Here is a 13,841-nt window from a genome sequence, read left to right on the forward strand (position 1 = left end):
CGTTAAAGGCTGCTGAAATTCTAACAATAATGTGAGATACAGTCATACTGAAGTAGAAAAGATTAATCAGGATTTCATGCTCAAATGTGAGACAATCAAGAGAAAGGCAGAGGCGTTACATGGCCAAAGTATGTTCATGTCTTTATGTGATCATCGAACATAAACAAAACCATGGGCTTCAATATGCTGCTAAAACAGCCTCCACTCCTCTGGGAAGTCTTCCCTCAGTATTTTGGATACTGCATGCCGAGAGCGGAATCAGAGAGGTTGGACACTGATGCTTGGTGATGTGGCCTGGCTTGATCCAGTTCATCCTAAAGGTGTTGGAGGGGGTTGAGGTGTTCTTCCATACCAAACTTTGAACACCATGTCTTAATGGACTATGCTTTATGCACTGTGATATTAAAACAGGAAAGTTCCTTCTCCAAACTGTTAAAAGCCTAAAATATCAATGTACACTGCAGCATGCGTTTTTTAAAAATAATTGGACCTAATAGGCCGATCCATGAATAACAGACAAACAAGGTCAAACGTGGATGGACAATGGTGTCCATATAGGACATATTGAAGATTGTATAGATTTAAACATGTTTCTGATGCTTCATAATGTAATCAATAAATGTGTTGTAATGTTGCAATGAAGTCTGGTAGTGAACACGTGCACTTATGTGTTTGTGATTAACAAAAGAGAGAAGTCCTTAGCATGACCTTAGACTCCTCTAAAAGGCCCGAGGGACAAACTTATTACATTTTTTACACAGCTTGATTCTTTCTTTCTTTTTTCCCCATGAGAGACTGAAACAAGATGCTGTTGTCCTGGGCTATATAAATATATGACTTTATTTGACATTGATATCTGATATATGAATTTCATAAAATCACAAAAAATCTGATGGGTCAGGGACGCATCAGAGGAACACACACTTGTCTGGTGGCTTGTGTCGGGTCAGTGTGTGTCCTGGGAGAGTGAAAGGTCATGACGCTGCCTTTCCAGCAGCTGGTTGATGCACTCCGGACACAAGCTCTTCACACTGTGGGAGGCACTTTACTAATCTGCAAAACAGTGAGCCAGATTAGTGAATAGTGAAGCAACTGTTGGTTCATTATATGATCATTTGCGATCACATGGCATCTCTTTCATTGTTACATGACTTCAGAGACAGAAGTAAAAATAGCTGAATATTTTGTTGACAACAGGTGAATAGCTGGATTCAGTCTCCTGTCTTATTACAGTATTAAGTTAGGCCCTTATCATTTTGCTTTAATTGTTTAGCTACCTATAGGCTATTATTAGAATCCACTGTTACAGGACAAGCAATGACATAATATTAACAGTATACTCAAATTCCCAAGGTGTGAGTTTACATTCAACCATTACTGCTCTGTCATTTACTGTATTTGGTCAAGGCCTTCCAGACTTTTACTTTTTCATCTTATTTACCTGTTCACTGGTTCATTTTGTTTATTTCTCTGGGACATTGTAGAGAGAGATGACTGAATGTTGTGAATCTGTCCATCAAAAGAAAGCAAACTGTTTCCTTATTAGTATATTATTCCTGTGTTTGTGAATAAGTAGCATAGGTCTATATTTAAAAAGCCCTATAATCCAACATGTAACTATGTTATTGACTAGATGCGTACAAATGGCTGAAAAGGTGCAGCGCTGCATGTTTTCATGGCTGCCTCTGTCCAAGGTGCTGACAGTTACCAGCCTTTCTGAACCATTTCAATAATAGTTGAATAATAACATATTCATCACATGTCTCCAACATTTCTTTTATTGAGTAAAGAGCAAAACATTTCATTCAGCTCGCCTTCACAATCTCAAATAATAATATGAATAAATGAACCACGTGTAAATGAATTGAAACAGCAACCTCTCAACATTTTGTTCAGAATGCCTTACAAAGATTCAGTCAAAATCCATCCCCATTTTAACAAAGACAACATCTTTTTTTTTTCAAATAAATGAGAATTTTCTTTTTTTTGTATCAAAACTCAGCTTCAAAGCAGCGATTTTTAGTTAGTCCAAACAATGCTTCAGAGAACCATTTCTTTGCTGCAGCCTAACTGCACAGAGACAAACCCCCATGCAGTGGCCTGTGAATCCATGTGATTAACACGCTGACACAAGCTCTAAAGAACCTCTCCGGCGTGGTGGCATCATCAGCATCATCAGGGTCCTTTTCTAAAAATAGACAACATAAGAAATCTGAATCAGCTCTGTAATTCAACATTGACCCAGGACATTTCTTTGTGTGCAGGTACAGTCAGATAAAATGACGCCCAGAGCACCACTCTGAACGTTTACGCTTCTCTCTGACTGGTTGCATCATCTCGGCACATGTAACCCTTGTCTACTGAAGTTCAGTCGGGAGCTTGACGTGGAGATCAGGCTGAGCCCAGCCCTGCAGCCATGCCGCTGCCAGATTCACCAAATTATATGTAAAGAGGTTCCTGGACAATTTAATCCCGCTGGGAGACATGGTAAGACCCTTTCTTTGCCAATTTTCACCCTCTCTCTTATTCAAACCTCTTTCTTCCTGCAGCTCCACAATGCAGGATTGTGCTTTCTATTTTTTTTTTTTCATGTTCTCTGATATCTTTTCTCAGTATGGCTGCCACCCCAGCATGCAGTTTATGCAAATGATCAGCCTTTCATGCTCAAAGTTGAATGAGATCTCTCTCTCCCTCTCTCTCTCCCTCTCTCAAACACACACACACACACACACATACAGTGACTCAGTTTGAATTGTCTTCATGTGTATTTTTTAAATTTCAGTTTTTGTTTTGAAATGTTATATTCCTTTACTTAATTACAGTACAGGTGGTCATAAGGAAGTAAGGTGTAGCATGGGAAAACAAGACAGGGGAATGTGTGTGTGTGTGTGTGTGAGGGGTGACTGTGTAGATGTAGAGTGGTGTTAAGTGGTGGATGGATGCAAGGATGGACACAAAAGTTAGGAGTTTGTGTGTGTGTGTGTGTGTGTGTGTGTGTGTGTGTGTGTGTGCAAGGATGATGAATGTGAAATTCTTGCTGTTCCCAGAGTCTGCGTGGTGTTTGAAAAGCCTGGGGGGGAGGCGGCTGTAAGGGGTGTGTGTGTGCCTGTGCCCAGCTGTTGGGGGGAACCTGAGTCTCTCTCCCTCCCTGACAGGCTGTCCTTTTCACTAGCACATAGCCGGGCCGTCCAGCCTGCTGCCATAACAACACCACAGCCCCTCTATCATAGTAACACCATGCAGTCACCACACAGCACGGGGGGAAAGGGAGGGGGGGAGGGAGGAGGAGTTTGGGGGGGATGAATGACAGAAGTGAATGAAGAGTCGAGACATTTCTACCCCTGTGAACTTGAACTTGACTGACAGTTTGAACGACTGGCGGGGGAGAATGGAAATCAACTCTTCAGAGATTTTGTTCTGTGATTTAGTTGCCAAAATACTTTCATATGTTTATATATTAAAGATCTGCAGTGTAAATCATGAATTGTTTATATTGATTTATAGCTTGTTTGGGATCATTTAAATTAAGATTAGGTAATAATAATGTGGCTAAAAGGCTTGAAAGTGGACCCTGAGTTTTTTTCGTGTCAAATAAATAAAAATTAAAAGTCCCATTGCAATTACATTGTTATAAATTGTCCTGTTACAATGAAATAATAATAACAATAGGTAGAATAATTTATTTTTCTTATTATTTTATTATATTATAATTTCATGTAGTGCACAAAAAATATAATATTACTATTCTCTAATTATTAAGTCTCACAGTAGGTAAAGAGAGCTGATTCCAAACAAGATGTTTTGTGTTGAGATGAGGACTGTGAGGAGCTGCATTTCAATAGTTAAGTTGCTAATATTTTCAACATTCAGTGTGTATCTCCGTCTGTCCGCCTCAGGGTCGGTGTGACAAGCTTGTTTGCTCCAGCCTACAGCCAATGAATGGCGACTGGTCCACATCAGGGGTCTTAGCTGCTCAGACCCACTCGACCATGGGAAAAAAAGGAGCTGTAAAAGGTCCCCTGTCGCTGTTACAAAGCCAAGAACAAGCCATAGCAGGATAATCGTGTGTATCCTCAGATTAAGACAGGATCGCAGCTGCGGTATCCTTGTGGGAGGGAAAGGAGGCTGCAGGGAGGTAACACGTACAATGTCCTGCCCTCAGGAGAGCTCACAGTCCTTCCCATTCTGCACAGGTTCTTGTGCTGAAATATGAGGCTGTTTTGTCCTGTTTGGACCAGAAAAGCCAGGCCCGGGTCTTTCCTGTATACTATAAAATCGTGGCTTTGTTCTGGTGAGAGGAAGGTCTCACAACAGAAAACAAAACAGCTCATCCAAAGGATGAAAACTGGCAATGAAAGCATTTTACAGCTATCCATCACTGGTTTAATTCCACAGTCTGAGTCTGATGTGCGAGTTGTATTATATTTGAATTATCCGTCTCTGACTCATGGCAACAGAGACAGATCATCTAACCCTCCCCAAAACACACCAATTGAGCCCACTTTCTCTCTCAGACATTCAAACACACTGAAGACCTGCCAGTTCTAGTATTTCTATATTATAAAATCATGCGATTGTTAGAGATGTAATAAAGGAAACTAATAATATATAATCAGATTACCCTTAAGTGTACTTCAATAAAAGTATTCATTCACTGTATTTTAAGGTTATTTTAAGTCTTCTGTCTGTTCGTCTTGCCTACAGACAAACATTTTGATATATATCCCTTGGATTTTAGAGATTTTCAGAATGTGGTGTTTGTAATATTGAACTATTTATATTTTTTTAAACCTGCTTTCAAGTGACAGTGGGAAATGTTAAAGTTTATATGAACTTCCTCCTATGTCATGTTTCAATTTCATGCTTATTCATTATTGTCTCCTTATGCCCTTGTTGGATAGATACTTGTGTCTTTTGTTTTGATTTTCTTTCTGTGCTAAAGTGTGGTATGTGTGGGTTGTTTATGACCAAACCAAACTAAATGGTCGGTAAGCTACATCTTTGCAAAGGGGAGAACTGTTCCGATTTGGCAGAGAACTGTGCTCTATTGAGTTCCCTCTAGTGATATGAATCAAGTAGGACACACATTTGACACATTGGCCGAGACCTTTTTCATTAACATTAGTTCTGGTATGAGACCACACACTCGTACACACCCATACACTCGCTGTGAGAGAGTCACTCACAGACATAAAGAGGGAGGAAGACAAAGGGCCAACTTTTCCACGAGACACTCTTATGGCTGCAGTGCTAATGCAGGCATCTGCCACTGTCTGGTCTGGCGCAACGTTCCCACCTCATTGCCCTGGGTTTACTGAAGCGCCTTCTTCTCACATACACAATGTTGGGAAAAAGAAGTGGCGGACCTTTGTCAAGTGCTCCTTTCACAAAGCAGCCATTGTGGAGCGAAGCCAGGATCAGAATGATAATGTGGACTGTGGCTACTGTTTACCAACAGGGTCTTCTGCAGCTGCAGCACACACGACCTGCACTGTGTTTGTGCAACACTTGTACATTACATATGTACAGGTGCATATTCGGTGTAGGTCACTTTGTGTTTATCCATTACTGGCAAAAGGCCCTTTTCAGCAAAATCAAATCAAAGTCTTTCCTTGAAAAATAATTTTCAAGACTTTCTTCAGTTATGTAAGAAATAATTTACAGTGTACAGCAGTCTAATGCTGTCTCTATTATCATAATTTTTCTGGCTCTAAAAAAAATACATCATATAGCCTATATATAAATCTATATTTTCGGCATTAATTCAAATCTGCAAATCAAACTGAGCCATCCACACACACAGAAATGCAATGAATCTAAGAATAGATTACATTTTTAAACAAGCTTACAAGGGTGATTTACACACATGTGCTCTGTGTTGGTAGTCATACAGTATTTTTCTGTATGAGCTCATGTTATCATCCAGCTTCACACCTGCCCCTCCCCCCTGCTGCTTGTCTAATTACAGCCTGGTGTCTAATAAAGGAACAGTTCCCCTTTTATTTCCCAGGCTGTGGCGCTGACCATAAAACCAATACTGCTCTTTGTCATGAAAAGAAAACAACAACCTTAAAACACAGACTGTTACATAAAGCTCAATGGCATTATAAGTCAGAATATAAAACACTGTCGAGTTTATTTTGCTTTTAACTCACTAGACTTACGGTCACTATGTGCAATATTTGATCCTTTTAAATGATATAAGGGAAAAAAATTTTTTTTAAAAAGAAACAACAGTTCAAAGCAGAGACATTCTCTGAGGCCATGTTCTCTTAATATTTCTCTGAAAATGTTGGAGGTTTTAGCAGTCTGGAGCGCATTTACATTCTATAATTACAAATGTACATGTGGACCCACATGTGTACATTTTTAATTTCAGTATTTGGGTGTTCTCAGCATTTTAAACTCAATATATTTAAATATGACTACCTTTAAGCCAACATTAAGTGAATAAATAATTGAATTCCTGGTAATCTGGAGCTTTAAAATATCGAAACTATTCATTAATGTTTCAAAAGGAAAAATGAGCAGTTACCAAGTTATTACACAAGTTTTGGTGTCATGGTCAAAATGTTCAGGGAAGGTGAGGTGGGTGTCAGTGTGCATGGGGGGACTTTGACTAATGACTTCAGTATTTCTTTGAAACAGCGTTTTACAGCCCTGATTAAATGACATAGACATTTTCATGGGTTAAATGTAGGCTAACAATGTGTTTTTACTTACTTAATGTAGGCCTATATGCATAGCTTTTTAAGAGATATTATAACTTCAGGTTAGGTTTAATTCTAAGGATGAATCAGATAACTTACACAGTGCACCTTTATAGAAAAATATATTTAATGGCAATACAATTTGACCATTTTCCCAGTCCATAATCTAAATATTCATATAGACTTTCATATTGTGGAGGGACGAGCTGGGTGCTGCTGCGCCTTTAAATACTCTCTCTGCTCCCCTCGTTTCTATGCAATTATGTTAATATGCAGAGCTTGTCTGGTTCCTATTCATTATCGGCGGGAGTTGCGTGATTGTTTCCTTTATTTTCCATCTTTGTAAGACCACTTTTGGTTTTTGTGGCAGGCTTTATACCACAGCAATGGTCTGGTGGAGAGACCAACAGAGAGCACTGATGTCGGATAAAGACTTTCTGCAATAAGCGTCTGTGTTTGCAGCACAATGTCCTGTGTGAGGTTCATTCTCTCAGTTTCAGCACTGTGGATAAAAACCGTAAGTAGCCTGTTATCTCTGGGCTGTAAAAAAAAAAACAGTTTCATTCATGTTTGATGATATGTATTTTATTGTATTGTTGTACAACTGACACAATTAAGCCCACTAATGGATCTCAAATTCAACTTGTCCATATGTCCAGGTTCCTCCATCTCTTTTCAACATCACAATAAGAAACAGAGATGAAGCACTTACAAATATTTAAAGAAAGCAAGAAGGAGGTTTTAAATGTAGCTGTAAGAGGGAAGGTTACATTTATGTTTTTCTCTTCTATAAATCTGTATTAATCAGCCCTGGAGATGCTAATTTAAAAATATAGGCCTTCTCCTATCCATTCTGACTTCTTTACTTTACTTCATGTTTTGAGTAATAACAAAAATGTGCATCACTGTTTCCACCCCTCTGCTGCTCATCTAGGCGCTTTCATGGAGATTTTAGTGAACAATAAATTCAGATTTCTTTCCATTTTCATTGTTCATGGGACAAACTCATGAGACTGTATGCATTTATAAATAATAATTAATACATTAATTATGATGGGCTGATGAAGATTTTCCCAGAGCAGGAGATTTACATACTAAAGGCCTGTTGTTTTGGCCTTTAATTCTCTGACAAAATAGAAGAGGCAGTTCTCATGAAGAAGCTTGTCATATAGGGCCCTATTTAAGGCCTAAAAAGGCTTATTTATTTACTATCTTTTAAAATAATTATTATTATAATAATTTCTCTAAATGCAAGCTAACAATATTTTGAAATGTAGCGTTTCATTTGAAAGGAACAAATAAACACAGACAATTTACAAAACCATTAAAGTGTTCTTCATTTATTGACATGTATTTTTAGCTCCCGTTAGCTTTTATTGTCCATTAAAATTATTAATACAGACATCCTTATTTGCCATTTTTATATTGGGGTAGTGGTCACATTGGATCTGACAGGCGATTGCAGTTTTTAATCACCTTACAATGTCCAGAGTTAAGACAAGGACATGTGGCTAATTAGATATATGTGATGTATTTATGTACACATTTTTAATCATTTTATAACACAGGCAGGTAACAATACTTGAACTTGTAGAATCTGAATCAGGTTTTTAATTTTACATTTTATATATAAAAGAGCTGTCTAATATTGGCTTATCAAAGGTTAAGTGTACTAAAATGTGTTGATTCTGTTAACTTGACTTAACTAATTAGACTTGCAGGACTTTTTACCTGATTATTTCCCCTCCTGTGAAATTAGTGGGATCTCAGAGATGTCAGGTGTACAGGAATGTTCCAACAGCTTTAATGTAATCAAATGTCACAAGATTGCCTACCACTGAATCAGTGTTATTAATTCACTGTTCAATTACAGTAGCAGTTCTATGTACGCTGACTCATTGATTGACCTTTAAAAGGCTGCAGTAATGTGACCTCACTAATTAGCTACACCTTGATCACACCAGAGAGGAGACAAACTGATTATGGTCTGATAGACAGCTAACGATGGAACAATTATTGCGGCACTGCAATGTGCCAACACAACCATTTTAGAGGCGGCAGGGAGACTCCGTCAAGATGGCTTCCTTACAGACAACATGATGTTCTGGCAGTGAAGGAGGCTGAGCTCTAACCTGCACAGTCCGACATGTGTCTTCACCGTGGGAAGGCCTTTTCTTTCAGAGTGAAGATGTCACAGTGGCGGCCATTTGGATTTAGAAAAAAATGTTTTATTTTTTCTTTGCATTTCTAATGCCTGGTGTTTGTTGTCAGTATATAACTGCTGCATAATCTCTGTCTATACATCAAATAAATACTGAAATTGCATCAAAGAATTCTGTCATTCAAAATGAAGTTATGACTTTTGTTTAAAAACAATCATTTAAGAAGGACTGCACTAATAAAAATTATGCCTTATAACACCAAGAGGGATGTTTTGGTTGATGAGCCTTTTGAAACACAAGCAGAAACTTTTCTTTTCTTGCTTATAGCTTTGCAGTTTTGAACAGTTTTTGGAATTACTAAATAACTGCAAATCAGTTTCTTTTAACCTCCAGTTTGTTTTGCCACCAGAAATTTTATTTTATTGTAAATATGCAGTTCTGGGTTGAGGAAGTAATGTGAGGCTGTCTGTGTTAGATTCACTGTAGATTAAAATTTTTCCAGTATTTGCACTGTTAATTTATAAGTGACAATACAAACCTATATAATATGTCAACTAAACACTATATAAAACTCAATATGGAGCCACATGTATTGTATTCTTCCACTGACTTTACATCCTTTTCAGCACCATGTTTAAAGGCAGCATAATTACATCTGTTTTGATGATTTTAAAACATTTAGAATTTAATAGATTTTCCAAATTTTGGAAATTAAAAACATGATTTATATTTTAATTTTTAAATTAATTTAAGTAGATTCAAGTTATATTATCTAAAGTGTTTGAGTTTATCAAAGCAGTAGGAATACTGAGCAGGAATCAACATTGTTTGGTAAATTGGCATTTAATTGTTTTACTTTTGTTCAACAGAGTGTGAGAGGACAAGTAGATGTCAGGTAGATATCCAAAGTCTACGTCCAAAAGAAGCGTGGGACAGCAACATTCATGCGTTTGCACATTGAGAAACTCAGCAAGCTAAAAATGGGGAGATTTTCAAAGCATATCTAACTGTGCATTATTTCAGAAAATGAAATAAAAATACACAAATCTGTTTTTTGATCTTTCCTGTCTCATTGTGTCTAGGGGCTGCAACTGGTGATTATTTTCATAACCGATTAATCTAATTGGCTTATAAAATGTTAGAAAACAGTGAAAAATGCCCAACACAATTTCCTCAAACTTAAATATGATGTAATCAAATTGCTTAACATCACCTACAATATAGAAAAGCAAATTCTCACAACTGAGGAGCTGGAACTGGGAAAGGTTTTGAACAATTAATCAATTATAGAAATGGTTGCTGATTGTTTTTCTGTCTATTAACTAAATCAGCAAATTAACTAATTGTTGCAACTGTAATTGTGACAATAAAACCCCAATAGCCTTTATTTTTATGTTTGAATGAATAAAACAACTTAGTTTTTCATAACCTACCTGAAAAGATGTCTTGTCCTCTTGTGTCTGTGTTTTTCTTGTTTAATCTCATTAATGCAGGAAGCTGAGGGTTTGGAGATCATTCCTGCTTTCGGTTATCTAGCTTTATGATGGATGATTAACACTCATACAGCTAGATAACCAAAGATAGAAACAGGCTCCGTTGTTAGCTCTAACAGCAAAAGGTAAGTCTGAATCTTCCTGGGAACAAAGACAATTATCATAGAGTTAATGCATGCCTAATTACTGGAAGGGCTTCAAGTGCAAACTGGAAAACTCAACCTTGAAGGTTTTTGTCCACAGCCGGCTAAAACCAGCTGTTTAAAAGCTTTTCAATCAAGTAGAAAAAGATAATTCATATAAATATACCATTTAAATATTTTTTGTTTGTTTTGTATTATCTCTGTCACTCACAGACATACTTCAAGTCTACGTGGACTAATTGTAATTATTTCCAAATTTAAGGCAAATACAGAAGTAGTATACACTAGCATCCTGTGAAAAAGGTGAGGTAGGGTCACAAACTGTTTACAAGCATTTCCCATTGCACTTTACATCTCATCTTTGAAGTGAAACACATTCATTTTCAGGAATAACACATAGTTTAGACTATATGTGTCTGTTTTCAGTCTCTACACTGTCTTCCACACTTTTCAAACAGACAAACTCCCCCTGCTTTACTCTGAGAAAAAAAACTTCACTTAGCTCCAGGTGATACTTTTTCATCAAAGCACAATCTCTACACTTACGTTTTTGCTTAACAATTAAAACTTTGACTTCTTTACTACAAATCTTTGGGATGTAGACACTCTCAGGGGCCATTTAGTCCCAAGTGCTTATGCTATGCAGAAATGTTTTCATCAGTATCAGATTTTTACAACTGCATTAGTATTATTGATATCATTTTATTATGCTGCTGTCACTGACATAGTAAATTCTAAACCTTAAGCATCACTTTTCTACTGGTATGTATAATTTTTTGCCTCCAAATACATTTTGGTATACTTAAAAAAAAACAGCCAATGACTACTAAAAACGCGAAATCATTAGGTCACATCACCAGCCCTTCACTATATTTATGTTAAAATCTATACCTAAAATAACCTCATGATGAACTCACGCTTTTCTTTGTCAGTAGCCTACGTCTGACGTCAGTCGTTTTAATTGGGGAGTACATGCAAACCATGCGTCACTTTCTTTGTATATGTAGGAGATAACTCTCACACCTAACCTATTACTACAATTATCGTAGCCTTTTGTAAATTAACATATTCAAAAGACAACGGACTTGAAACTGTGTCTGCACCGTGTCTATGGTCAATTTTAGAGACAAAGACACATTAATAAAACCTCACACTGTAGGTGTGAAGTTGCCTTGATTGACTCAGTGTGTTGAGGGTTTATGAAGGGGCTCTGGGTAACTCAGAACAGGCCTGTGTAATATATCTCCACTGTCACAATAAACAGCTTTACGTTGTTTTTGTCAACTAGCCCACTATGACTTTATCTATAATGTGGCTTTGACGATGTACCCTATTTGAAACATTAGAATTGAATATAACACGGCTAAATGAATACAGACATTCTGTAACGCCCTGTTCCTAAAATATGTCTAACGTTAAGGGCAGTGCATCTTCAGCCTGACAATCAGATGCGTTCATTAAAACATGCCTGTAGATGATGTGAGAGCGGGTCTGATCCGTGGAAACTAATAATGACCACTGAATCCAAAGACTCACTTTCACAACGTGCAAGACGCCTCCCGCATCCATGGGGACTAAAACATCCACATGTGGCGACGAGGACGGTGGGCAGCATCATTCGGGCTCCAGATGTGCAGGACACATGGGTTTCTGTGCAGCCTCGGGTTAACAAACAGGTGAGCGCGTGGATCAGATCTATAAATCCCACAGCCGTCTGCCGAGGCTGGCTGTGGAAGAGATATCCATCCTCGGTTGTGTGTTTGTATCCGTGATAATGAGTTTTTTTTTCTTTCTTTTTTTTCTCTCAAGGTTCTTGCGTTGATTTCCGTCAGACCAGCAGAGGCGTGGGACGGCCTTTCATCCGCAGTGTTTAAGTGTGTGTCCGCTGCCGGAGCCTCCACTGATCTCCTCTCACCTCCTCTCTGTCTTTTTTCTCTGCCCCCCCCCCCGGATGCGCCGACGTCACAGCCACGGCAAGTTGCTGCCAACCAATCGGATATGGTCGCCCTGTGTATGTGCGTGTTTTGGGGGTGCAGTAGTGTGGCACACGAATTGTCGTCGGTTCAGAGTCAGTTGTGCAGGACGCTATAGCATTATGACCCATTTAATAAAACGGTTTGGGTTATTTCCATTTAAGGAAACCAGGCAACACTAGTTTGTTTTGCAAAAGTATTTTAAACAGTAAAATAGCCTACCGATTAAGTGATGTCTGACACCATGGAGCCTGTGTGCATATACTTGTCTTACCTGTAAAACAACAAACAGTTGATAGGTGGCTGTCCATTCCCAAATACTTAGAGCCACTATATAGAATATGAAAATGTCTGATTTTGGCGCCCCCCAGTGGTAGTATTGACAAAGACACTATGGCAGACCACAACGCACAATTAGATTCAGTGTCACAAGGCCAAACATGTAGATTGCATTTCTTACCTGCATTTACATGTGGTTTTCTCCTCATTCATTGTCTCATAAAGCCTACATTTTCCAGCTCATTAAGACACCATCTTTAGACTAGTGATCATTAATTTTGATTGAAGGTGTGCGAGTGTGTTCTCATGCCTGGCCTAGGTAGGGGACAAGATACAAACAGGACGGAAACACACTTGTTAAACTGAGATACAAGATAAGATAGAAAAGATAAGACTACAGGATATGCATCATAGGCCTTGAGAAACAATGAAGTTTCGGCTATACACTGTCCAACTCATTATCCAAGAATAAAGAAAAGCAATTCTTAGGTCATGAACCTCTTCCCACTGTTTTAGGGAAGCTTGTTCCCCAATGGCTGATTTTTAAATTCAGACTTTAAAGTAATGTATTCTGTGTCTACGGCTTTCCATTTTGGTGGGATTAAATGCATCTAAAATTGTTTAGTTTTAGTTTTCTACAAGGATGTGGCACAGTACGAAACAGACAAGAATCTCCAAAGAAACACTATAGCCCACCTTCTATGCTACATAGGAGTGGTCACAGTCCTGAAACAAATGAATTACTCTCAGATGAGATGGATCATGTCTGTCACAGAATCCCACACTGCTCTCCTTTTAAAATGATTTGGGCCTATCCATCCTCCAAGCTGCTCTTCCCCAGTGCCTCCCCACTACCAACACCCAGAACAACATCAGGCCTGTTTTGGAGCAAGAACAATGTGAAGAAGTGATAGTGGATTTTTTAAATAGTTTTTTTCATTTGTGTAATAATTTTTCTATAGAGCTAAATTCAGTGAATGTGTTGCTCTGGCCAAAATCAGGAATAACACTTGAACTTCCCCTTAATATGGGTTGTTTTTAAAGGGGAAATGATTTTACAAAGATTTCAGTCCAGAGACAA

The 13,841-nt window shown here is 38.1% G+C and overlaps 1 long non-coding RNA gene across 1 annotated transcript; it reads right to left on the bottom strand.

The window, feature by feature from the left end:
- Positions 1-1,760: 1,760 nt before the first annotated feature.
- LOC119889781 lies at positions 1,761-12,410 on the bottom strand. Its single transcript, XR_005442158.1, has 3 exons — positions 12,045-12,410; positions 10,306-10,506; positions 1,761-2,188 (listed from the first exon to the last, which is right to left on the bottom strand). It is a non-coding gene; the product is annotated as an uncharacterized LOC119889781 (long non-coding RNA).
- Between the last annotated feature and the right edge of the window lie 1,431 nt (positions 12,411-13,841).

Source organism: Micropterus salmoides, unplaced genomic scaffold (assembly GCF_014851395.1).
Source record: "Micropterus salmoides isolate LMB-PRFRI ecotype aquatic unplaced genomic scaffold, ASM1485139v1 Ms_hic_scaffold_6, whole genome shotgun sequence".
Classification (NCBI taxonomy): domain Eukaryota; kingdom Metazoa; phylum Chordata; class Actinopteri; order Centrarchiformes; family Centrarchidae; genus Micropterus; species Micropterus salmoides.